The sequence below is a fragment of the Rhinopithecus bieti genome, unplaced genomic scaffold (genome assembly GCF_001698545.2).
Source record: "Rhinopithecus bieti isolate Rb0 unplaced genomic scaffold, ASM169854v2 scaffold_3878, whole genome shotgun sequence".
NCBI classification, from domain to species: Eukaryota; Metazoa; Chordata; class Mammalia; order Primates; family Cercopithecidae; genus Rhinopithecus; species Rhinopithecus bieti.
This window is the reverse complement of record NW_016805059.1, coordinates 6,979,562-7,005,231: the sequence shown is the minus strand read 5'-3', so window position 1 is coordinate 7,005,231 and position 25,670 is coordinate 6,979,562.

The window sequence follows — 25,670 nt, the reverse complement described above, 5'->3', positions numbered from 1 at the left end:
GGGCTGCCACCAACTGAAATAGGGCACTTGTAAAGGCAGCCAAACTACAGTAGCAGAGATTATGAATTTTTTAAAAGATATTGAAAGTGAGCTCATGGCAGGACATACACACTGAAATAAATACTAGGAAGATGGAACTATGGACTGATGCAGGATAGATGAGGCTGGATGAATTCTCCAGGAGCTGAATAGGGAGAGAAATCAGAGCCTTAGCGGGGGCACCCAGGGAGTTAGGAGCTGGGAGGGGAAGGGAGTGAAAAGTAGTTGAAAGGTCAAGAAGAAGGAGAATGTAGTGTTACTGAATCCAAGGGAGGAAAGAATTTCAAGGAGTGGGTTGTCAGGGTGGTTAAATGCCACAGAGAGGCTGAAGAGAATGGAAACCAAGAGAAAGCCATTCATTGTATAAAACTGCACTCTATGAGGGAGTCTGTGGGTTTTTTGTTTTAAAAGTAAATTAAAAGTATATGATATTAATAGGCTCTGAAACAAAACATATATATGCAAATGAATATCAAAGATTCAGTGACCTGCAGGACTGGGATAAGAGCGCCTTACAGTCATACAGCACTTTGGTTTTTAAAGTACCTTAGAATACATTATTTCAACCGATCTTTTATCACATTCCTGGGATGATTTTAAAGTACCTTAGAATACATTATTTCAACCGATCTTTTATCACATTCCTGGGATGATTATGACCTAAAAGGAATCACATTTCTGTTTTGATCATTTAGTTGCTCAATTACAGTTTTGCATTTGTATAACTATATTGATAGTTATAAATAATAACTAACAATAAATAACTACCTAGGAACTTTGTGACAGAAAATGAAAGGTGATGACAATTATGGTGATACCCATAGTAATAATACGCAACATTTATATAGCATGAAATGACTTCACATATGTTATTTCATTTTACCTTCAACAGCTCAGGGAAATAAGTCTCATTATCTCCATTTTATATGTGTGGGCAGCTTTTAAAAATCTATGCTCCAAACGGATACATTAAACAGGGCTAAACTAGACCAAATAAATGGGCTTTTATGTTTAATAAACTTAAAGCTCTGTTAAGAACAATGAAGGAAATTTTTATTATAGAACAAGAAACAAAATATTAGGACACATCAATTAATCTATCCCCTTTCTCTAAGAAGACAGAATATGGAGTTGCTTATCCCATTTGAAAGTCTCATAAATTTCCTCTAGTTAGAAATGTTTTGGTTGCAAATGGTAAGACCCACCTCAAACTAATTTAGGAAAAATAGTGGCAGGGGGATTGATTGCTCAATAATTGAACAGACTAAGAGTGGAAGTTCGGTCTAAAGGTTCAGATGTGACTGAATTCAAGCACAATTCTAGTTGGAAAAGAGCAAATGCAGAGTTCAGATGGGCTGAGAGTGTGCGTGTGTGTGTGTGTGTGTGTGTGTGTGTGTTGGGGGTAGGAGAGGGGGAGATGAGACAAAGCCCTACCTCAATTTCAAGAACTTAAAGTGGGGAAGAAATGGTCTTCAGACAGAAAATTAAGGTGCTTCCAGTAGAAGAAAGAAGAATGGATGCTGGGCAGGCAAAACCGTAGATATCCAAAATTACTATCCTCAGTGTTCACCAACTTACCTGAAATTCTCACTGTCAGAACTATTTCTTTAAGACTTTGGGTCTCAGGAGTTTCCTACAGTAAATTGGCTACTCTGGGGCAAATGTTCTCAATGTTGGCTGTATATTAGAGTCACGTGGGTAGCCAGAAAAGGTTTCAAAAATATGCGGATGACTGAGCCTAACCTCTCAAGTGGGGTCCAGTGGACACCCCAAACTTTGTCGATGCAGTGCATTTTGAAAGGAACAACAAATTGTGCAAAATTAGTAGCAGAGTTATCAGTTTTTCATCCCATATCTTCTCTCTCTTCTCTTTTCACCTCCAACGCTATCAGTGAGGACTGTCACGGAGTAGGCATCCCATAAATACTGGCAGAACTGAGTATAACGGAACTGCAATGAGAGAATATACTGTATTTTCCGTGTTCCTGTGTTTTCCTCCTTTGAACACACTAGATTCCTACTTTCGGTTTGGGACTTACTGTCGACAAAATGAGAAAAGTGATGGACAAAGTGAGGAGCCGTGTGCTCAAGGACCCTCCGATCCAGCAGGGGAAAGAGCTGAGTTTCCCGGAATGACTGGAATTTGGTGAGCACATGGAAGGCACAGCTAACCCCATCTTAAAGAATCCAAAGTCGTCGAAGTCTTAAGTGAGATTTAGAAGTCAGGGCGGGGCGCGATGGCTCACACCTGTAATCCCAGCACTTTGGGAGGCCGAGGCGGGCGGATCACGAGGTCAGGAGATCGAGACCATCCTGGCTAACACGGTGAAACCCCGTCTCTACTAAAAATACAAAAAAAACTAGCCGGGCGAGGTGGCGGGCGCCTGTAGTCCCAGCTACTCGGGAGGCTGAGGCAGGAGAATGGCGTGAACCCGGGAGGCGGAGCTTGCAGTGAGCCGAGATCACGCCACTGCACTCCAGCCTGGGCACAGAGCAAGACTCTGTCTCAAAAAAAAAAAAAAAAAAAAAAAAAGGCAGAGAGAGGGTGCATTGGGTGTGCTGAGCATGATTAAAGTACAGTAAGCAAGAAAGCCGGCCCATTTGAAGACTTGCTTCAGTTATTGCTAGAGGACAGTGCCTAAGGGCGAGGTGAGCAGGGCTGAAGCTGGGGAAAGAGCCCAGGACCTAAGTGGTATGTTTATCTTTATTTAAATGCTCAGGGCTCTAAAGGAGTGTTTATTCCAGACAGAAATCTCACACATTCTGTCATTTTTGAACATGTACATTTCTATTTGTGGACTGAAGAAAAATATTACAGTTTTAAGTTGGGTTTAAAAAAATCAGTCAAGAACCCAAATGGCTTCCATCAGGCCACTATGATTTGGCGTTCTTGGGCTGCATTGCCACCACTCGGCCACAGGGGAGCAGTGCAGCTCAGTCGACAGTGGGTAGCGGAAAGCAGAATAGTTGAGGGGCGGGATTCCAGGGAATCCCTCCCCAAAGCAGCAAATACAGCTGTCCTTGAACTAGGTGGAACACATTAGCCCCATTTCTACGCCTCCACACTTCCTTCCTCTATCATCTATCCCCACATCTATCAAGTCTAGCATAAATTCATGCGGAGTACAAATATGTTTGCAAAACAATGAACCCTACAGGACTTGCTACAAGCCCCTCCATCTCAGTAAACAGTGGGCTTCCCTTGTAAAAAAAAAAAAAAAAAAAAATTGGAAATAATGAAAAGGTCCAATGATCAGAGGCTGACTAAATGACTTGTGGTATGTTTATACAAAGAAATACAATGCCTCCATTAAAAAAAATCTGTTCTGCAGATTATTTAAAGACAGAGAAAATGATAAAGAGAAAAAAGTGGAAAAAAAAGCATAATCCGAACAATATGCAGTGAGATCCCAGACTGCTTGCTTGCTTGCTTGAGACAGGGTCTCTCTATGTTGCCCAAGCTGGTCTCGAACTCCTGGGCTCAAATGATTCTCCCGTCTCAGCCTCCCAAGTATCTAGGACTAGGGGTGACCGCCACCACAACTCACTAATTATTTTTAGTTTTACTTTTATAGAGATGAGAGTCTTGCTTTGCTCCCCTGGCTGGTCTCTAATTCCTGGACTCAAGGGGTCCTCTTGCTTCCGCAGAACAGATATTTGTAACAAAATAGAAACCTATTGTTTTCTGACTTGCTAAATTCACATAACTATATATCCTGAACTTTTCCCATGTCATTAAGTACATGACTTTTTATAACTGGGCTGAATACTTATTTTAATATAAGTATGAACTATAACATATTCAGCCAATCTCCTATTGTTAAATATCTCTTTTATTGCCTAGTTTTTAGCTGGTAAGAATGAGGTTAATATCTGTTTGCTTTTGTGTCTCTTTGATATTTTCTTAGTATTAATTGTTAGAACTGAATTGTTGGATCAAAGACATTTCATCCATTTGCCAAGTGAAAGGGTGCTGCAATTTACACTCTCCTCAGTAGTATCTTTTGGAATATCATAGCATTATGATAAGTCTTGAAACATGGTACGGTTAGTCATTCAACTTTGTTCTTGTTTTCCAAAGTTGTTTTGGCTATTCTAGGTCTTTTATATTTCCATATGACTTTTAGAATCACCTTCAGTTTCTACAAAAAAATGTGTGAAATTTTAGCTGGGTGCCATTGTGTGCACCTGTAGTCTCAGCTACTTGGGAGATTGAGGCAGGGGGATCTCTTGGGCTCAGGAGTTTGAGGCCAGCCTGTTTCTAAGAAAATACAAAAACAAAACCAAATTTGAACTGGGATATCATTGAAACTAGAAATCATTTTGGGGAGAATTGGTTTATTCTTAAAAATTGGCCAGGTACAGTGGCTCATGCCTGTAATCTCAGCAGTTTGGGAGGCTGAGGCTGGGGGATCACTTGAGGTCAGGAGTTCAAGACCAGCCTGGCCAACATGGTGAAACTCTGTCTCTACTAAAGATATAAAAATTAGCCAGGCATGGTGGTATGCACCTGTAATCCCAGCTACTTGGGAGGCTGAGGCAGGAAAATCGCTTTAACCTGGGAGGCGGAGGTTGCAGTGAACCGAGATTGCGCCACTATACTCCAGCCTGGGCAACAGAGCGAGACTCCGTCTCAAAAAAATTAATACAGGTTTCTTTTAGAGCGGGGTTAGGTTGGCAGAAAACTGATCAGAAAGTACAGAGTTCCCACATACACTCGTCACCTCTCAGTTTTCCCTGTTATTTAAATCTTGAATTATTGCAGTATATTTGTTATACCAATATTCATGGTTCTGTTGTACATTCTGTGGGGTTTAACAAATGATATAATGTCATGTGTCCACCATTACAATATCATAGGTTAGGTTCTTATTATTTATTTTTGTATATTGATCTCATATCCTACAACCTTGCTAAACTCAGTTGTTGGAATGGCTTTTTGCAGGTTCCATTTGATTTTCGATATAGATGGTCATATTGTCCACAAATAAGAACAATTTGACTTCTTTCTTTCCAGAGCTTTCAGTACAAAGTTGAAAAGAAGTATTGAGAGAGGAAAGACATCCGTGACTTGCTCTGATTTTAGGGGTAACCCATTAAATCTTTCACAATTAAGTATTAGGTGTAGGTTTTTATGGATGCCCTTTATCACGTTGATGAATTCCTTAGCTTGTTGAGAAAAAGGATTTGGATTTTGTCAAATGCCTTTTCTGCATCTACTGAGATGATCTTGTGGTTTTCTTTTTCAGTTTGTTAACATGATGAATTATATTGATTTACTATATATATACACATATACATGCACACACAAAAATACATATATATTTTAATTTTAATAGCGTTTGGAGTACAAGTGGCTTTTGGTTATAGAGATGAAGTGTATAGTGTTGAAGTTTGAGATTTCAGCATACCAGTCCCAAGTGGTGTACATTGGACTCAATATGTAGCTTTTCATCACCTATCCCTTCCCACCCTCCCCCATTCTGAGTCTGCAATGTTCATTATACCACTCTGTGTGACTTTGCACATCCATAGCTTAGCTCCCACTTAGAAGTGAAAATATGCAGTCTTTGATTTACTGCCCTTAGAATAATGGCTTCCAGGCTGGACACGGTGGCTCATGCCTGTAATCCCAGCACTTTGGGAGGCTGAGGCGGGTGGATCACTTGAGGTCCAGAGTTTGAGACCAGCCTGGCTGAATCCCCATCTCTACTAAAAATACAAAAATGAGCTGGGCGTGGTGGTGCACACCTGTAATCCCAGCTACTCAGGAGGCTGAGGTGAGAGAATCACTTGAACCCAGGAGGTGGAGGTTGAAGTGAGCTGAGATTGCACCACTGCACTCCAGCCTGGGTGACAGAGAGATACTCCATCTCAGTAATAATAATAATAATAATTATTATTATTATAATGGCTTCCAGCTCCATATTGATTCATTTTCTACTTTTAAGCCAACTTTTCATTCCTGGGATAAATTCCACTTGGTCATGATGTATTATCCTTTCTATAGATTGGAGACTTTAGAATTTCGGATCTATGTTAATGGATGATAATTAGTCTATGGAATTTTGGATCTATGTTAATGGATGATAATTAGTCTATATATTAGTCCATAATTGGTTTTGGTGCCAGGAAAATGCTTGCCTTGAGTGAACTGAAAAGTATTGCTCCCTTTGAATTTTTAGGAAAATTTGTTGATAATTGGTAGAATTTTTTTCTCAAATGTTTGCTGGAATTCACTAGTGAAGCCATCTGGCCCTGGAGTTTTCTTTGTGGGAAGGTTTTTAACTACACATTTAATTTTGTTAATAGTAGTAAGGCTCCCCTTGCTTGTGTCCTGTCTTCCAGACCTCATTCTTCTACATTGTCTGATGTCTGTTGCCTTGAAAACTATGGTTTCTTATGTTTGGTCTTTTTCCTTTTTTGGCTGCTTCAGAAAGGACAATAAATCTGGTTTTTGTTATTCCATGTTGTGTGGGAACAGAAGTGCTTTACATGTTTCTATATTTTCAGAGTAAAATTTTCTTTTATCAGTTCAAAATTATAAATATACATTTGGAAAATGCTACATAGCTTTGAAGAGCAAAGAATTTAGTAATTACTTTGAGAATTTCGTACAAGTCCTCATTATTTACTCTGAAAACACTAAACTGTAAAGCTCTATGCAATTATTAAATATTATTTTTGTTGTGTTTTCCATGTTGTACAAAAGCTTTTTAGATACTTTAGGCTTACAATGTGTTCCTACTTTCACATAATATTTAGAAGAGGCTGACTAATGAAAGTTGGAGAAACAGTATATGAAATGCTTAATTTTGGTTTATCAATTATATTCAATAAGTTAAAATGTCTAGTTTAATGAGTCATTAAATACAAATAACCTGGATAGGGCTGTTTCAAAAGTTTATATTAGGCCGGACGTGGTGGCTCAAGCCTGTAATCCCAGCACTTAGGGAGGCCGAGACGGGCGAATCACAAGGTCAGGAGATCGAGATTATCCTGGCTAACACGGTGAAACCCCGTCTCTACTAAAAAAATACAAAAAAACTAGCCGGGCGAGGTGGCGGGCGCCTGTAGTCCCAGCTACTCGGGAGGCTGAGGCAGGAGAATGGCGTAAACCCGGGAGGCGGAGCTTGCAGTGAGCCAAGATCCGGCCACTGCACTCCAGCCTGGGCGACAGAGCGAGACTCTGTCTCAAAAAAAAAAAAAAAAAAAAAAAAGTTTATATTAGAGAAGGTTTTCTCTCAACATCTTGACTTTATTTAGAACTTAAGGAAATGTTTAGGTGAAAGGAAAAGTAGCAAAAATTGTAGTAATTAATGAACATTAAGGACGAAAGTTAAAATACCCACTCAAAGCTGCAAATGTTAAACTGTATCTCTTATCATGGTTTGACTTGAATATGCTCTACTGCACACTGAAATATATCAAGTTCAATGATTTTATAAATGATAAGACAATTGTAAGTTTTCAAAAAAAGATGGTGGGAATTGCAGTAAGTGCTTTTAGAGCATTGAATTCTGTTCAGATGATTTTTAAAAATAATTGGCAATAACTTAGTAAATAGTTTAGTAAGCTATTTCTTAAATCTTTTTTCATGCATGATAGATATAATAATGTAGCGTATAAATAGGAAGAAGAGTAAACATAAGACAGTCTGAAGGGATGGGAACAATTTCTTTTTCCAGAGATATGGATTTCCTTATTCTGCACTGTATGGCAGAGTAACAACCAACCAACCAATCAGACAAACAAAACAAAACATCCAGACAATTTTTTTTTTCTTTGAGATGGAGTCTCACTCTGTCACCCAGGCTGGATTGCAGTGGCGTGATCTTGGCTCACAGCAACCTCTGCCCCTGAGGTTCAAATGATTCTCCTGCCTCAGCCTCCTGAGTAACTGGGATTACAGGCACGTGCCACCAAGCCTGGCTGACTTTTTTGTATTTTTAGTAGAGATGAGGTTTCACCATGTTGGTCAGGCTGGTCTCGAACTGCTGACCTCAAGCGATCCACCCACCTCAGCCACTTAAAGTGCTGGGATTACAGGCGTGAGCCACTTCACCCAGCCACAACCAATTCTTTCAAGACCACCTCATTAGTATTCACAGTGCTGTGTCTCCAAGGCTCTAGAGATAAATGAAATAACTGAATCCTTACTTGAGAAAATTCTATTTTCTTAATGATGAAAGAGGAAATAAAACTGGTTTTCTGATGAGTGCAAATTTAATACATATTTTAAAAGGGTAAGGTTGTTACTTGTCACAAACAAAATCAATCAAATAGAATACGGGAGCTCAGATTCTGAATGAAACCCTATTCTGTATTTTGAGCCATTCCGTGTTGAATCATACAGTTACCATGTCCTATCAAATACAGAAACCAGTGAGCAGGATAAATTGGACACCCAATAGCTTTCTAGTTAAGCAATTTTTACAGCTATCTTCACTGAAACTATTAGGAAATTTCTACTTGACTTGAACAGAACTATCAGACTGAGTTTCTTGTAAGAAAAAATGATTACTTACTATTGTATCAATTTGGAGACCCTTGGTTTCAATGAAAACAAGCAAGGTATATTCCCCTATGGGAAACGTATTACCCGAGATGTGGAATTCCTCTGCTTCTTTCAAACAAATACATCCTACTGTAAATACGAGGCTGCAGGCCACTGTGAATTTTTTTTTTTTTTTTTTAGGAGGGAAAAGTCAATCCTTTCCTTATTAAAAAACAATCATAATAGCTCTGCCACATGCTACAGCATAGCATCTTCATAGGTCAACCTTGAAGACACTATGCTAAATGAAGTAAACGAGCCACAAAAGGACAAAAATTGTATATTCCACTTATATGAGGTTCCTAGAATAGTCATATTCATAGAGACAGAAAATTGCATGGTGTTTGCCAGGGCCTGAGGGGAAAGAGGAAAAGGGAGTTGGGGCTTCACTGGTATAAAATTTCCACTGGGGAAGTTGAAGAAGTTCTAGAGATGGAGGTGGTAATAGTTGTACAACAATGTGAATGTACTTAATACCACAGAACTGTATAATAAGAAATGGTTAAAATTGTAAATTTTATCTTATATATACTTTAGCACCTTAAAAAACAAACTTACAATAGCACTTATTATTCCTTTAATTATAAAATTATAAAATTTCTTATTATAAAATTATAAAATACATGTCCATTATAGAAAATACAGTACAGATAATAAAAAAGAAATAAAAATTCTACATAGTTAGCCATTGCTAGTTTTACTTTGTAATTTTCTAAGTCATTTTGTTGCATACAAATGTATGTTTGTGTGTGTGTGAGAGAGAATTTATTTTATAACATGGCCTCTTTTTGCAACTGTGAAGCTGGAGAGAGAATGTTGGTGATTAGTTTGACATTTCTTTTTTTTTTTTTTTTTGAGACAGAGTCTCACTCTGTCACCCATGCTGGAGTGCAGTGGCATAATCTCAGCTCACTGTATCCTCTGCCTCCTGGGTGCAAGTGATTTTTGTGCCTCAGCCTCCCAAGTAGCTGGGATTACAAGCGTGTGCCACTACACCTGGCTAGTTTTTGTATTTTTAGTTGAAATGGGGTTTTGCTATGTTGGCTAGGCTGGTCTTGAACTCCTGGCCTCAAGTGATCCACCGGCCTTGGCCTCCCAAAGTACCGGGATTACAGGTATGAGCCACCGTGTGTGGCCTAGTTTGACATTTCTTATGCTACTTTATTTAAGAGGAGAAGGTAATTGCCCTTAGAAAGAAACTGCAGGCTGTATTAGAAAAGATTATCAGAATGTATTAAGAAAGCTATATTTTTCACTTGAGCCAAGAGGGCAATGGTGCCCAAATTATCTGGTCAGAGTAGTTAGTGGCCAGTGGCTTGACCTAGAAATTTCAGAATGTTGGCTGTGGGAATTGGACAATAAGGTTTAGGCAGAAGCATATATACAGAACCAAAATAAAGACAATATTCAAGACAAAGTTCTAAAGAAAACACGTTCAACAGAAACATGAATAACACAAATAGTAATGTGGGTAGTTCCTTTACTCATTAAATATTTGTGTGTGTGTGTTTTTTTTTACTTTGGAAAAAATACTCTGAATATGGAAAAATACAGAGGATAGTATAATAAACATCCACATACCCATCACTCAGAATTAACAAATATTACCATGTAGTCAAATGAGCCCAAATACTTAAGTAATAAAACACTACACTGAAACATGACAGATAAGAGTGCCCTGCCCCAGGCCCACTGTCCTTCTTCTTTTCCAACCTCTTTCACTTTCATGATTGTGCTGTGTGTCCTTCCAGTCCACATTTTTGATAATTTTAATACATATATATTATTCATAAAAAGTACATTGTTTTGTGTGTTTCTAAAATTTACATTAGTGGATGTATGCTGTCTGTATCTCTTTTTTTGTAGCTTGCTTTTTAAACTAAAAGCTATATTTTGTGTGTGTGTGTGTCTGTGTGTAAGACAGGGTCTTGCTCTATCACCCAGGCTGGAATGCAGTGGCACGATCACGGCTCTCTGCAGCCTTGATCTCCTGGGCTCAAGCAATCCTCCCACCTCAGCCTTCCTAGTAGCTGGGACTACAGGCACACACTACTGTGCCCAGCTGAGTTTTAAAATGTTTACTAGAGATGACATCTTGCTATGTTGCCCAGACTAGTCTAGAACTCCTGAGCTCAAGCAATCCTCCTGCCTCATCTTCCCAAATTTGGGGATTACATGCATAAGCCACTGCACCTGGCCTAAAACTATACTTTTAAAGATTGATTCATGTTACTAGTTCATTCCTCTAAGCCAATATCTCTTGACAGTTGTTTTCTTTTTTTTTGAAACAGAGTCTTGCTCTGTCACCCAGGCTGGAGTGCAGTGGCACAATCTTCGCTCACTGCAACCTCCACCTCCTAGGTTCAAGTGATTCTCCTGCCTCAGCCTCCTGAGTAGCTGGGATTATAGCCCCTGTCACTACGCCCGGCTAATTTTGTATTTTTAGTAGAGAGAGACAGATTTCACCATGTTAGCCAGGCTTGTCTCGAACTCCTGACCTCAGGTGATCCGCCTGCCTCAACCTCCCAAAGTGCTGGATTACAGGCATGAGCCACCGTGCTGGCCAACAGTTTTGCCTCCTCAGTGGACCTCTGGCAATATCTGGAGATATTTTTGGTTGTCACAGTGGGTGGTGGGGAGGGAGGTGCTATTGGCATCTAGTGGGTAGAGAGGCCAGTGATAACATCCTACAATGTGGAGGATAGCTCCCTGCAACAAAGAACGGTCTGGTCCAAAATGTCAGTAACGCCAAAGTTGAGAAACCCTGATCTAAACAAGTGATTCTCAAAATGTCAAAAAATCAGCATCCCCTCAGAACTTGTTAGAATGCAAATTCTTTGGCTCTGTCCCTCACCCAATGAATCAGAATTTGCGGGGGAGAGCACAGAAATCTAAGGTTCTACAAACCCTCCAGGTGATTCTGGTGCACACTAAAGTGAGAACCACTGAGCTAAACTATGGAATTGTTTTCAATTGTATGGAAACACCCCACTGCATTTGTCTTATTGACCATTTCACATGTATCATGTAAGAAGATGTTCTTTATACTATGATGCTCCTTTGTCCTCCTACACTACACTGTACAACATACCACTTAAAACATTACAATGGACGTTTTAGCAATAATAAACATCTGTTGGAATGCTTACTATTTCCCTGGCATTATTCTAGGTTTTTCATCTATTAATTACCCATAACAACCCCAGGAAGTAGATGCCAGTACTATCCAATTTCACAGATGAGAAACTAAGTAGTAAAGTAATTTGTTCAAGGTTACACAACTAATAAGTGTCTGACTGAGCCAAGATTTGAATCCAGACTGTTTGGGACTAGAGCCTGTTTCTTTAACATTACACAAATTTCCAGAAACACAGACCGTACCATTTTGGCTTAATGTTCAGAACCTAGTATAATAGATTATGCATCCAAATGTCTAACAAAAAGATGACGTGGAGGCTGGGCATGGTGGCTCACGCCTGTAATCCCAGCACTTTGGGTGAACAGGTGGATCACTTGAGTCAGGAGTTTCGAGACCAGCCGGCCAACATGGTGGAAACCCTGCCTCTACTAAAAATACAAAAATTAGCCAAGCGGGTGGTTGTGTGCCTATAATCCCAGCTACCTCAGGGAGGCTGAGGCAGGAGAATCACTTGAACCCAGGTCGGCAGAGGGTTGCAGTGAGCTGAGGATTGCGCCACTGCACTCCCAGCCTAGGTGACAGAGCAAGGACTCTTGTCTCAAAAAAAAAAAAAAAAAAAAAAGGTGGAAATGAAGAGAAAGAGGAAAGGGTGCAGAAGTTGGAGTCTAACTCTAAATTTGCAGCTTCTACCAAGCACAGAATTCACAATTTTCTCTAAAAACGCTCAAAGCACCTCGTCCAGTCATTATATACAGGCCACTTATATTTATATCCACCAAGACATGAACCTTTACATGAAATTTGGAGAAAGAATCTGGCTACTCAACACTATATATATTTTGAAAAGATTAAATACAGGATTTGGAATCAGGTTAAGTTTTCATTTAAGCACATGAAAATAGATGCTAAAACTTTAATGGTATTATAAAACAAAAAATAAAAAAACTTAATGGCCTTTAAACATTTACTGTGGTTTTAATTTTTCTTGAGTGTCACTTTATATTTTCATGTGGCATAAAAGCTTTAGTGACTTCCATCCAGAGATATTTTCTGATCACTTTCTAGAAATCTACAATGTTGTTAGGAGGATACAGCATACACATGCAAAGCAGTTAAATAGCAATACAAGTCCAGGTAACCTTAAGAGGTCAACGTTAAAATGTAGCAGATACCAAGCTTAACCTTAAGGGGTTAAGCTTAAAATGTAGCAGATACAAAGAGAGCAAAGGCTATAGAAACTCAGAGAAGAGAGAAAATATCCAAATTGACTGGAAATTTTTTATGAAAGAGGTCAACTTGCATCAAGTGAGAAGAATGGATAGTATTATGAAAGAAGGAAGGTACTTTATGTAAGTTTGAATTTTTTTTTTTTTTTGGAGATGGAATCTCACTCTGTCGCCCAGGCTGGAGTACAGTGATGTGATCTTGGCTCACTGCCAACCTCTGCCACCTGGGTTCAAGTGATTCTCATGCCTCAGCCTCCAGAGTAAGCTGGGAATACAGGCGCGTACCACCACGCCGGGCTAATTTTTTTTTTGTATTTTTAGTAAAGATGGGGTTTTGCCATGTTGGCCAGGCTGTTCTCAAACTCCTGACCTCAGGTGATCCACCCGCCTCAGCCTCCCAAAATGCTGGGATTACAGGCATGAGCCACCGCTCCTGGACAAGTATCACTGAAGTTTTGAAAACTGACAGTACTCTCAGTGATGGGCAAAACAACTGGCAGCTTCAGATTTTCATTCTTCCAACCTAGTAGTCCCAGGAGAAAGATTCAGGTCAGCTTCTAGCATCCTTATGGCAATCCAGGGATGTATTCTGATTTTTCTGGTTCAGGACATGTGACTGTCCCTGGCCTAATCACTTTTACCAAAAAGATAAGCTGCTATGATAGGCCAGGTACAGATCTTGTACTTACTTCAGTGACCACGTGGAATAGAGAACATGCAGTTCCTCAAGGAAAATAGGGGTCATAGACACTCAAAAATGACAGCAATCTACTTTACCTTAATATCAATGTTATTTCTGAGTTACTCCATTTTGCACTGCTATAAAGGAATACCTGAGACTAAGTAATTTATAAAGAAAAGAGGTTTATTTGGCTCATGGTTCTGTGGGCTGTACAAGTATGGCACAGCATCTGTTTGGCTTCTGGTGAGGTCTCAGGAAGCTTTCACTCATGGGGGAAGGTGAAGGGAGAGCAGGTATGTCACATGGTGAGAGAGGAAGCAAGAAATAGGGGAACAGGTGCCAGGTTCCTTTTTAACAACCAGCTCTTGTGTGAACTAATAGAGCGATAACTCACTCATTTCCACCAAGACAGCACTAAGTCATCCACGAGGGATCTGCCCATCCACCAAGACCCAAACACTTCCCACTAGGCCTAGCTCCAAACATTGGGGATCACATTTCAACACGAGAATTGGAGAGTCAAATTTCCAAACCCTATCAGTCTCCGACTCCTCCCTAATATGAAGCCCTCCATGATTATCTTGCCCAAGTCAGTCTCTTTATTGTTTCCTGATCATGCCATGTTTGTCCCAGACTTTAAGACTAAGCCTTTGCTCATGTTGTTTGTCTCTACTAGGATATTATTTCTTTTCCTTTCCTTTTTTCGAAATATTATCCATTACTCAAGTTTAAGTCAACCTCCTTCTTGAGGAATTTCCATCCAGTCCTGATACTTCCCTTCTCTTGCTTCTCTACATTCCTATAGCCCCATATTAAAAGAACCTCCATATTATCTTCACCCAGATACTCTCTTTGCTCTATCACCCATTTTCTCCTTTATATATGTAAGTATGTATGTGTGTGTGTTTAGGTACACATACCCATTATCATTAGTTTATATTTTTCTGAACCATTTGAGAGCAAAGCATGGACACAAAACCCCATCATTTCTAAACTCTCCAGTATATGTTTATTTAAAACATAACCATTCTCTAATTCTCCAGGTCAGGATATCAACATTGATTTTATACTACCATCCATTCTCCAAACCGCATTCAAATTTCACCAACTATCCATAAAATATCTCATTTTACTTTCTGGTCCAGAATCTCATCCAAAAATATGCATTGCATTTAGTCATGTCTCTTTTGTCTCCTATAATCTGCAACAGTTCTTCAGTCTTTCCCTCCCTTTCATGTCCTCGACAGTTTTAAAAAGTACAGACCTCACATTCCATAGATGATCCTCAACCTGTGTCCAGTGTTTCCTCATGCATGATGAGTATCAGGTCATGTTTTCTTGGCAGAAACACCGTAAAACTGATACTGTTCTCCTTACAGTGTATCACCTCGGGAGGCACATAATGTCAACCCATTGTGTTAACCTTGATGACCTACTCATGCTGGTGTCTGCTAGGTTTCTCACCTGTAACCTCATCATTTTCTCCTTTCTAATTGATTAGTATTTTATGGGAAGATATTCTGAGATTATGTCAATACCTTGTTCTTTATCAAACCTCTACCCAACAGCATTAGCATCTTTTAACAACTCCTACCTGAATCAACTACCATTGTGATGGTTGCCAAATGGTGATTTTATATCTCCACCATTCCTTGTATACTTATCATTTAGCATTCTATTGTAAGGAAGAGCTTTCCACTTATTTATTTATGATATGTATGGACTCACTTGTGTCCATTTTTAAGAATGTATTTGTTTCTTATCTTGTTTTTTTCTTTGATGTTCAAACTGTACCAAATTTACTGAGTGGGAACACCTTCAAGCTGGATTCTGTGTCTTCTTGATATATTCCAATTATTTTTTGAGCACAAGATATTCTAGGCTCATCTTCCTAACTTTTTGACACAAGATATTCTAGGCTCATCCTGTGCCTTTCCTGCCCCAGCCTAGAATCATCCATTTCTCCAGGAAGCCCTAAGTTTCTTTCAGTGAAGGATGGTATTTAGAAACCAAGAACTGGGTCTTGGTGTGCTCATTGCCACTGGGAGATGGAGAGGGGCATTGCTTTTAGGACTTCTTAGTGGACAAAGCTAGTAAATATATGTATGTGTACGCACACACAAACAAACACACATATACACACACACCTATAACTATTTCTAAATCTTTCTATATACATGTAAAAACATGAGTTTATATGATCCCTGCAGTTTTAATCTAATAGACTTCTTTCTAGGGTTCCCTCTTTCCATATTTTTAAGTACTTTCTCCAACTTTTCAATGTATTTACTTATTCACTTAATTGATTTACTCATTTGCTCAATATAACCAATCACCAACACACTGGCTGTCCTCTCTGCTCGCCAACTCCACTCTCTGCTTCTCCAGTCTCTTGTGTTCTTGCTGATGTGCCTCTGGATAGCTACTTCCTTACTTTTTTACTTCTCAGTGCCCTCATATTCTTGGATGCCACTAGGAATAAGGGTACTATCTCTTAAGAAATAAGCTATTGGTATTTTTGGGTGGTACAATTCTTCACTATGTAGAACTTTCCAGCACACTGTGGGAAGTTTAACAGCTAGGCTTTTCACCACTAGTTGCCAGGAGTGTTCCCTGACATTGTAACAATGAAAAAATCCTCCCACAAATTTTAACGTGTCCTACTGTCTTTTTTTTTTTTTTTTTGTAAGATGGTCTTGCTCTGTCACCCAAGCTGGAGTGCAGTGGCATGGTCTTGGCTCAGTGCAACCTCTGCCTCCTGGGTTCAAGCGATTCTCATGCTTCAGCCTCTAGAGTAGAAGGGATTACAGGTGCACGCCACCACACCTAGCTGATTTTGTTATTTTTAGTAGAGACAAGGTTTCACCATGTTGGCTAACCATGTTGACTGGTTCCAAACTTCTGACCTCAAGTTACCCACCCCCTTTGGCCTCTCAAAGTGCTGGGATGACAGGCATGAGCCATCGCCCCCAGTCTTAAGGTACCCTAATGTCTTGATATTCAAAATGTGGTCCTTGGACCAGCAGCATCAGTGTCACCTGGGAGCTTGTTAGAAATGTAAAAGGTAGGCTGGGTGCAGTGGCTCACACCTGGAATCCCAGCACTTAGGGAGGCTCAGGCGTGTGCATCACTTGAGCTCAGGAGTTGGAGAGCAGCCTGGGAAACATGGCAAAACCCTGTCTCTACAAAAAATGGAAAAAAATTAGCCAGTCATGGTGGCGACCTATAGGCCCAACTACTGGGGGAGCTGAGGTGGGAGGATCACTTGAGCCTGGAAGGATGAGGCTGCAGTGAGTTGTGATTGCTCCACTGCACAACAGGATGAGACCCTGTCTCAAAGGGAAAAAAAAGGAAATATAAAAGGTAGGTCCCAACCCCAGACCTAGAGAATCAGAAACTGCATTTTAACAAAATCTCAGGTGATTTGAAAACATATTAAAGTTTGAGAAGCAGGGTGGGGCCACTTGGTTGAAAACTATTTCCCTAGGGAAACTCTTCCATATATATATATACACACATCATAAGGCATGCACAATAATGATCATACTAGAGATGCTAAGCATTTTGTAATGCAGTTCCAATTGTGATTAAAATCACATTTGATTCTCCCATTTTATTCTTCATCTCATTGAATGTCAGCTTCATTTTGCAGAAATGTGCTCCATTTAAAAGACACAGACTGGTAGAATCGCTTAGAAAACATGATTGAACTATATGCTGCTTACAAAACACTCGCCTTCCCTGTAAAGACACATTTAGAATGAAAGTAAGAGTGGAAAAAGATATCTTATACATATGGAAACCAAAAGCAAGCAGGAGTAGCTATACTTATATCAGATAAAACAGACGTTAAATCAAAAACAGTTTAAAAAAAAAGGTCATTATACAAAGATAAAGGGATCGATTCAACAAGAGGATATAACAATCTTAAATATATATGCATGCAAAATCAGAGTACCCAGATTCATAAAACAAATATTACTAGATCTAAAAAAGAGACAGGCAGCAATACAATAAAAGTTGGAGACATCAACACCCCACTCACAGCAATAGACAGATCATGAGACAGGAAATAAACAAAGAAACATTTAACTTAAATTATACTTTACACCAAATGGACCTAAGTGACATTTACAGAACATTTTACCCAACAACTACAGAATATACATTCTCGTCATCAGCACATGGGATATTCTCCAAGATAAACCATATATTAGGCCACAATACAAGTCTCAACAAATTTTTTAAAATTGAAATAATATCATGTATCTTTTCAGATCACAGCTGAATAAAACTAGAAATCCATACCAAGAGGAACTTCAGCAACTATAAAAATATGTGGAAATTAAACCACATGCTTCTAAACAATCACTGAGTCAGCGAAGAAATTAAGATGGAAAAAAAGAAATAAATTAAGACAGAAATTTTTTAAGTTTTTGAAATGAATGAAAACGAAACAACATACCAAAACCTTTGAGATACAGCAAGAGCAGCGCTAAGAGGGTAGTTTGTAGAATGAAATACCTGTACCAAACCATCCACAGATCACAAATTAACAATCTAACATTGCACCTCAAGAACTAGAAAAAATAAGAACAAATCAAACCCAAAGTTAGCAGAAGAAAAGAAATAACAAAGATCAGAGTAGAACTAAGTGAAATAGAGACCCCCCAAACAATACAAAGTATCAATAAAACAAAAAGTTGGCTTTTGAAAAGATAAGCAAAATTGATAAACCACTAGCTAGACTAACCAGAAAAAGAAGAGAGAAGATTCAAATAAACAAAATCAGAAATGAAAAAGGAGATATTACGACTGACACCACAGAAATACAAAAGATCATCAGAGACTATTAAGAACCATACACTCATGCCCTAGAAAACCTAGAGGAAATTGATAAATTCCTGGAAACACACAACCTACCAAGATTGAACCAGGAAGAAACAGAAATCCTAACAGACTAATGATGAGTAGAAAAATTGAATCAGTAATAAAAAATCTCCCAAGAAAAAAAAATCCAGGACCAAGTGAATTCATAGCCAAATTCTACCAAATGTACAAAGAAGAACTGGTACCAATCTTTCTGAAACTGTTCCAAAATCTGAGGAGGAGGGAATTATCCCCAATTCATTCTACAAAGCCAGTATCACCCTAATACCAAAACCAGACAAGGACACAACACAAAATACTACAGCTCAATTACCCTGATGTACATAGATACAAAAATCCTCAACAAAATACTAGAAAACCAAATCCAATAGCACAACAAGAAAGTAATACACCATGATCAAGTGGGTTTTATACCTGGGATGCAAGGATGGGTCAACATACACAAATAAACAATTTTGATTTATCATATAAATGCAATGAATGGCTAAAAGCATATGATCACCTCAGTATATGCAGAAAAATAATTTTATAAAAGCCAACATTCCTTCATGATAAAAACAGTCAACCAACTAGGCATGGAAGAAACATACCTCAAAATAGAAAAGGCTATGTACAATGAACGCACAACCAACAACATGCTCAACAAAGAAAAGTTGAAAGCATTGTCTCTAAGACTGGAACAAGACAAGGATGCCTGCTTTTACCACTCCTACTCAACACAGTACTGGAAGTCCCAGCCACAGCAATCAGTCAAAAGAAATAAATAAGAGGTATAAAGATTGGAAAAGAGGAAGTTGAATTATCTCTGTTCACTGATGATATGATCTAGAAAACCCTAAAGACATCGCCAAAAAAACTGGTAGATTTGATAAATAGATTCAATAAAGTTTCAAGATACAAAATCAGTGCACCAAAATCAATAGCATTTCTATACACCAATAATGTTCAAGCTGAGAGCCAAATCCAAAAGACAACCCCATTTACAATAACTACAAAAAGTACCTAGAAATATATTTAAGGAGGCGAAATACCTCCACAAAGAAAACTATAAAACACTGGTGAAATTGTAGGTGACACAAACAAATGAAAAAACATCCCATGCTCATGGATCAGAAGAATTAATATCATTAAAATGACCCACTGCCCAGAGCAATCTACAGATTCTGTGCCGTCTCTATAAAAAACCAATGTCATTTTTTTCACAGAATTAGAAAAAAAATCCTAAAATTCACATGGCACCAAAAAAGAGCCCAAATAACTGAAGCAATCCTAAGTAAAAAGAACACAGCTGGAGGTAGGCGGGGCATGGTGGCTCACACCTGTAATCCTAGCACTTTGGGAGGCCAAGGCAGGTGGATCACCTGAGGTCAGGAGTTCGATATCAGCCTGGCCAACGTGGTGAAACCCTGTCTCTGCTAAATATACAAAAAATTAGCCTGGTGTGGTGGCAGGTGCCTGTAATCCCAGCTACTCGGGAGACTGAGGCAGGAGAATTGCTTGCATCCAAGAGGTGGAGGTTGCAGTGAGCAGAGATCATGCCATTGCACTCCAGCCTGGGCAAGAAGAACAAAACTCCGAAGAGCAAACAAACAAACAAAAAAGCTGGCGGTATCACATTACCTGACTTCAAATTATACTACAAGGGTATAGTAACACAAACAGCATGGCATTGGTACAAAAATAGATCAATAGAACAGAATAGAGAACCCAGAAATCAAGCTACGTATCTACACTTGATCTTTGACAAAGTTGACAAGAAGATACACTGGCAAAAGACATCTTTTTCAATATATGATGCTGGGAAAATTGGATTGCCATATGCAGAAGAATGAAACTGGATCCCTATCTTTCACCATATACAAAAATCAACTCAAGGTAGATTAAAAACTTAAATGTAAGACCTGAAACTATAAAAATACTAGAGAAAATTCTGTATATTGGCCTAGGCAAAAAATTCATGACAAAGACCTAAAAAGCACAAGCAACAAAACAAAAAATAGATAAATGGGACTTAATTAAACTAAAAAGCTTCTACATGGCAAAATAAATAATCAAGAGAATGAACAGAGAGCCTGTGGAATGGGAGAAAGTATTTACAAACTATCCATTTGACAGGGGACTAATATTCAGAATTTATAAGGAACTCAAACAACTCAACAAAAATCTCAAATAACTCCATTAAAAAGTGAACAAAAGATACGAATAGATGTTTTTCCAAAAAAGGCATACAAATGGTCAACAAGCATATAAAAAATGCTTAATATCACTAATCAGCAGAAAAGTGCAAATTAAAATCACAATGAGATATATCATCTTACACCAGTCAGAATGGCTATTATTAAAAAGACAAAAAATAACAGATGTTGGCAAGGATGCAGAGAAAAGGGAGCACTTATACACTGTTGGTGGGAATGTAAGTTAGTACAGCCTCTATGGAAAACAGTATGGAGGTGTCTCAAAGAACTACAAATAGAACTACCATTTAACCCAGAAATCACACTACCGGGTATCTACCTCAAGGAAAAGAAATCATTATACAAAAAAGATACCTGCACTGATATGTTGATCGCAACACTATTCACAATAGCAAAGATATGGAATCAACCTAAGTGTCCATCAACAGATGACTGGACACAGAAAATGTGGTATATATACACAATGGAATACTATTCAGCCACACAAAGGAAGTAGGCTGGGTGCAGTGGCTCATGCCTATAATCCCAGTACTTTGGGAGGCTGACACAGGAAGATTGCTTGAGTCCAGGAGTTACAGATAAGCCTGGGCAACAAACCCCATCTATACAAAAAATACAAAAAAGCTGGGCATGATGGGACCCACCTGTAGTTCCAGCTTCTTGGGAGGCCGAGGTGGGTGGATTGCTTGAGCCCAGGAGGTCAAGACTGCAGTGAGCTGTGATTATGCCACTGTACTCCAGCCTGGGGGCCAGAGCAAGACCTTGCCAAAAAAAAAAAAAAAAAAAAAAAAAAAAGAAAGAAAGAAAACGAACGAAATCATGTTTTTTGCAGCAACATGGGTAGAACTGGAGGCCATTATCTTAGGTGAAACAACTAAAACAAAAATAAATAGACAATGGAGACTCAGAAGGGTATAGGGGTTGGAAGGTTGCGGATAATGAAAAATAACTTAATGGGTACAATGTATATTACTCACCTGACGGATACACTAAAAACCCACATTTTACACTATGCAACTATATCCATATAACAAAACTGTGCTTAAATTTATAAAATAATAATAATAAAAATAAACAACTCTTCATTCCCTCTCTCCCCAGCACTTGCCAACCACTATTCTACTTTCTGTCTCTCTGAATGCGACCTCGTATACATGGAATCATATAGCATTTGTCTATTTGTGACCAGTTTATTTCACTTAGAATAATGCTTTGAAGGTTCATCCATGTCATAACATGTGTCAGAGTTTTGTTCCTTTTTAAGGCTGAATAATATTCCATTGTATGTCTGTACACATTTTGTTCATCCATTCATCTGTCGATGGACACTTGGATTCCTTTCACCTTTTGGCTATTGTGAATAATGTTGCTGTAAACATCAGCGTATAAATATCTCTTTGAGGTACTGCTATTAATTTTTGGGGGTATATACCCAGAGTTAGAACTGCTGGATCATATGCTAATTCTATTTTTAATTTTTTGAGAAACCACCATATCGTTTTCCATAGTATCTACACCATTTTACATACGCCCAAACAGTGCATAAGAGTACCAATTTCTCTATATCCTTGCCAATATTTGTTATTTTCTGTTTTTTTGATAGTAGCCATCCTAATGCGTGTGAAGTGCTATTTCATTGTAGTTTTGACTTGCATTTCGCTGATGATTACTGGAGTTAAGCATTTTTTCATGTGCTTATTGACCATTTATATATATTCTTTGCAGAATGCCTAATCAAGTCTTTTGCCCATTTTGTAATCAGTTTGTTGTTGTTGTTGAGTTGTAAGAATTCTTTTATATTTTGGGTATTAATCTCTTATCAGATATGCAGTTTATACTATTTTCATCAATAGGTTGTTTTTTCACTCTGTTGATTGTGTCCTTTGATGCACAGTTTTTAATATTTATAGAGTCCAATTTATCTATTTTTACTTTTGTTGAGTACGTTTTCAGTGTCACAGCCAAGAAATCATTACCAAATCCAATGTCATGAAGCTTTTGTCCTATGTTTTTTCCTAAGAGTTTTATAGTTTTAGCTTTTATGGTTAAGTCTTTGATCCATTTTGAGTTCTTTCCTTTTCTTTCTTTTTTTTTTTTTGAGATGGAGTCTCGCTCTGTTGCCCAGGTTGGAGTGCAGTGGCGCAATCTCGGCTCACTGCAAGCTCTGCCTCCCAGGTTCATGCCATTCTCCTGCCTCAGCCTCCCGAGTAGCTGGGACTACAGGCGCCCGCCACCACGCCAGGCTAATTTTTTTGTATTTTTAGTAGAGACGGGGTTTCACTGTGTTAGTCAGCATTGTCTCGATCTCCTGACCTCGTGATCCGCTGGCCTCAGCCTCCCAAAGTGCTGGGATAACATGCGTGAGCCACCACGCTCGGTCCCATTTTGAGTCATTTTCTATAACCACTGACGTTTTTGAGTAAATGAAGTGACATAAAATGATTGTGAGCTAAGGATGTTGTTGCCAATAATAATCATTAGACGCTTCATTCACATCCTCAGATTCTATATGTTAACTCCATTAAATATAATCCTTTCTGTGAAAGAGCTGTGATCAACTTGAGCACTGGTTCTCAACTTTGGCTGCCCTAGCATTCCTGGGGAAGCTTTAAAAGATACTGATATCTAGTTTTTGCCCCCAGAGATTTTTATGTAATTGTTTTGGGGTACTGCCTGAGCACTGGTGCTTTTACAGGCTCTCTGGGTGATTCTAACATGCAACCAAGGATGAGATTCATTGTACTAGAGAGACTCCCACCATTACAAAATTAAGCAAGAGTTTACTGTGTAATGATCACAGATGTTGCTTTTTATTTGCTTTACTTATTGTTGTAAAGGCAGTTTGTAGATTTAAGAGCAGAAAAAGCATGCATTCCAATATGGTTCTATGTATTGCCTTCTCCAATATTTCAAAATATTAGAGAGAATCTGACTTCAAGGACTCACATATTTTTGAAGAACTCTTAAATTATAAACTGCCTATGGTATTCTTTTTATAACTATATCACATTCCCCTTTGATATACAATGGCAAGTGTTTGTTTGTTTTTTAATTAAAACACTTTTATTTTCAGCCAGGTACAGTGGTTCACGCCTGTAATCCCAGCACTTTGGGAGGCTGAGGCAGGTGGATCACCTCAGGTCAGGAGTTCAGGACCAGCCTGACCAACATGGTGAAACTCAGTCTTTACTAAAAATACAACAATTAGCTGGGTGTGGTGGTGCATACCTGTAGTCCCAGCTACTCAGGAGGCTGAGGCAGGGGAATCATTTGAACCCAGGAGGTGGAGATTGCAGTGAGCCAAGATGGCACCACTGCACTCCAGCCTGGTGACAGAGCAAGACTCTCTCTCAGAAAAACAAAACAAAACAAAACAAAAACCAACCAACAAACAAAAAACCTTTGATTTTAGATCCAGGGGGCACATGTACAGGTTTGTTACATGGGTATATTGTGTGATGCTGAGGTTTGAGGTGTGATTGATCCCACCACCCATGTACTGAGCATACTATCCAATAGTTAGTTTTTCAACCCTATGGCAAGTGTTTTATCTTAATGGTATCTTCTTCCGACTCCATGAAACATTCAAAAGTAAAATGTATTGGCAAAAGAAACATATTAAAGAAATGTAAACACGTTTAGAATTAAAAAATGTAAATCTTTATGTTTCAGAACTGATTATTCAGGCCATACATAAGTTTCCCTATTTCTTTCTTAAACTACTTAGATTTGGAAATATCACTGTTCAATAATTAAAATTTCATGAATTCTGGGCAGTAAAACAATTAGAGACTGAAATTCACTGTCAAAGACTGTAGACACAGAGAAACCTGTCGAGGGGGTAAGAGGATTAAGAGAGGAATAAGAAGAGCTGCTTGTTTATGTTATAGAATTAAGCCCTGATGACTGAGATATAGAGCAGCCAACCTGATATGTTTAGTTAAGGAATTATTTTGATAACAGGACATCATGCTTGCTTTTTTGTGGCAGATCTTATAGTTTTCACTTCACAAGGTCATAGATAAGCTATGGGTAGCCAAATCCCATGGCTATTTAGATTTAGAGGAATACAGATTGGATATGATAAAGAGGTGCCCTTTAAATATTTTTTCCCCTGGATTTTACATGAGCGGTTCCCAAACTTTACTGTGCATGAGAGTCACCTGACTTGTTAAAACATTAATTGCTGGGTCCTACCCTTGAAGTTTCTAATTGGTAGGTCTAGGCCAGGGCCCGAGAAATCCCATTTCTAGCAAGTTCACAGATGATAGTATGCTGCTATGGGTAGAGAGGACAATGCACACCTTGTGAACCACTCTTTTATTTTTTTTTTTTTATTTTTTTTATTTATTTTATTTTATTTTATTTTTTTTTGAGATGGAGTCTCGCTCTGTCGCCCAGGCTGGAGTGCAGTGGCCGGATCTCAGCTCACTGCAAGCTCCGCCCCTGGGTTCCCGCCATTCTCCTGCCTCAGCCTCCCGAGTAGCTGGGACTACAGGCGCCCGCCACCACGCCCGGCTAGTTTTTTGTATTTTTTTAGTAGAGACGGGGTTTCACCGTGTTAGCCAGGATGGTCTCGATCTCCTGACCTCGTGATCCGCCCGTCTCGGCCTCCCAAAGTGCTGGGATTACAGGCTTGAGCCACCGCGCCCGGCCCACTCTTTTATACTATCTTTTAAACACTGACTCGGCCAATCACAGGTGTTTCCTATTATTCCTTATTCTTGAATTGTCAACACACTTTCAAACTGATTTTTGATTTGATAGGACTTTTTTTTTTTTTTCCTTTTAACATGGTTTCAATCTGGTGTCTGTTTTTATTTTTCAATTGAATAAAATGTCCTACTGAAAGATTCCCAGCATGCACATATTTGGATATGTGGATGTGTTTTTATATGCGTTCCCATAATCCTGCATATGGATACATTTGATTTATAAACAA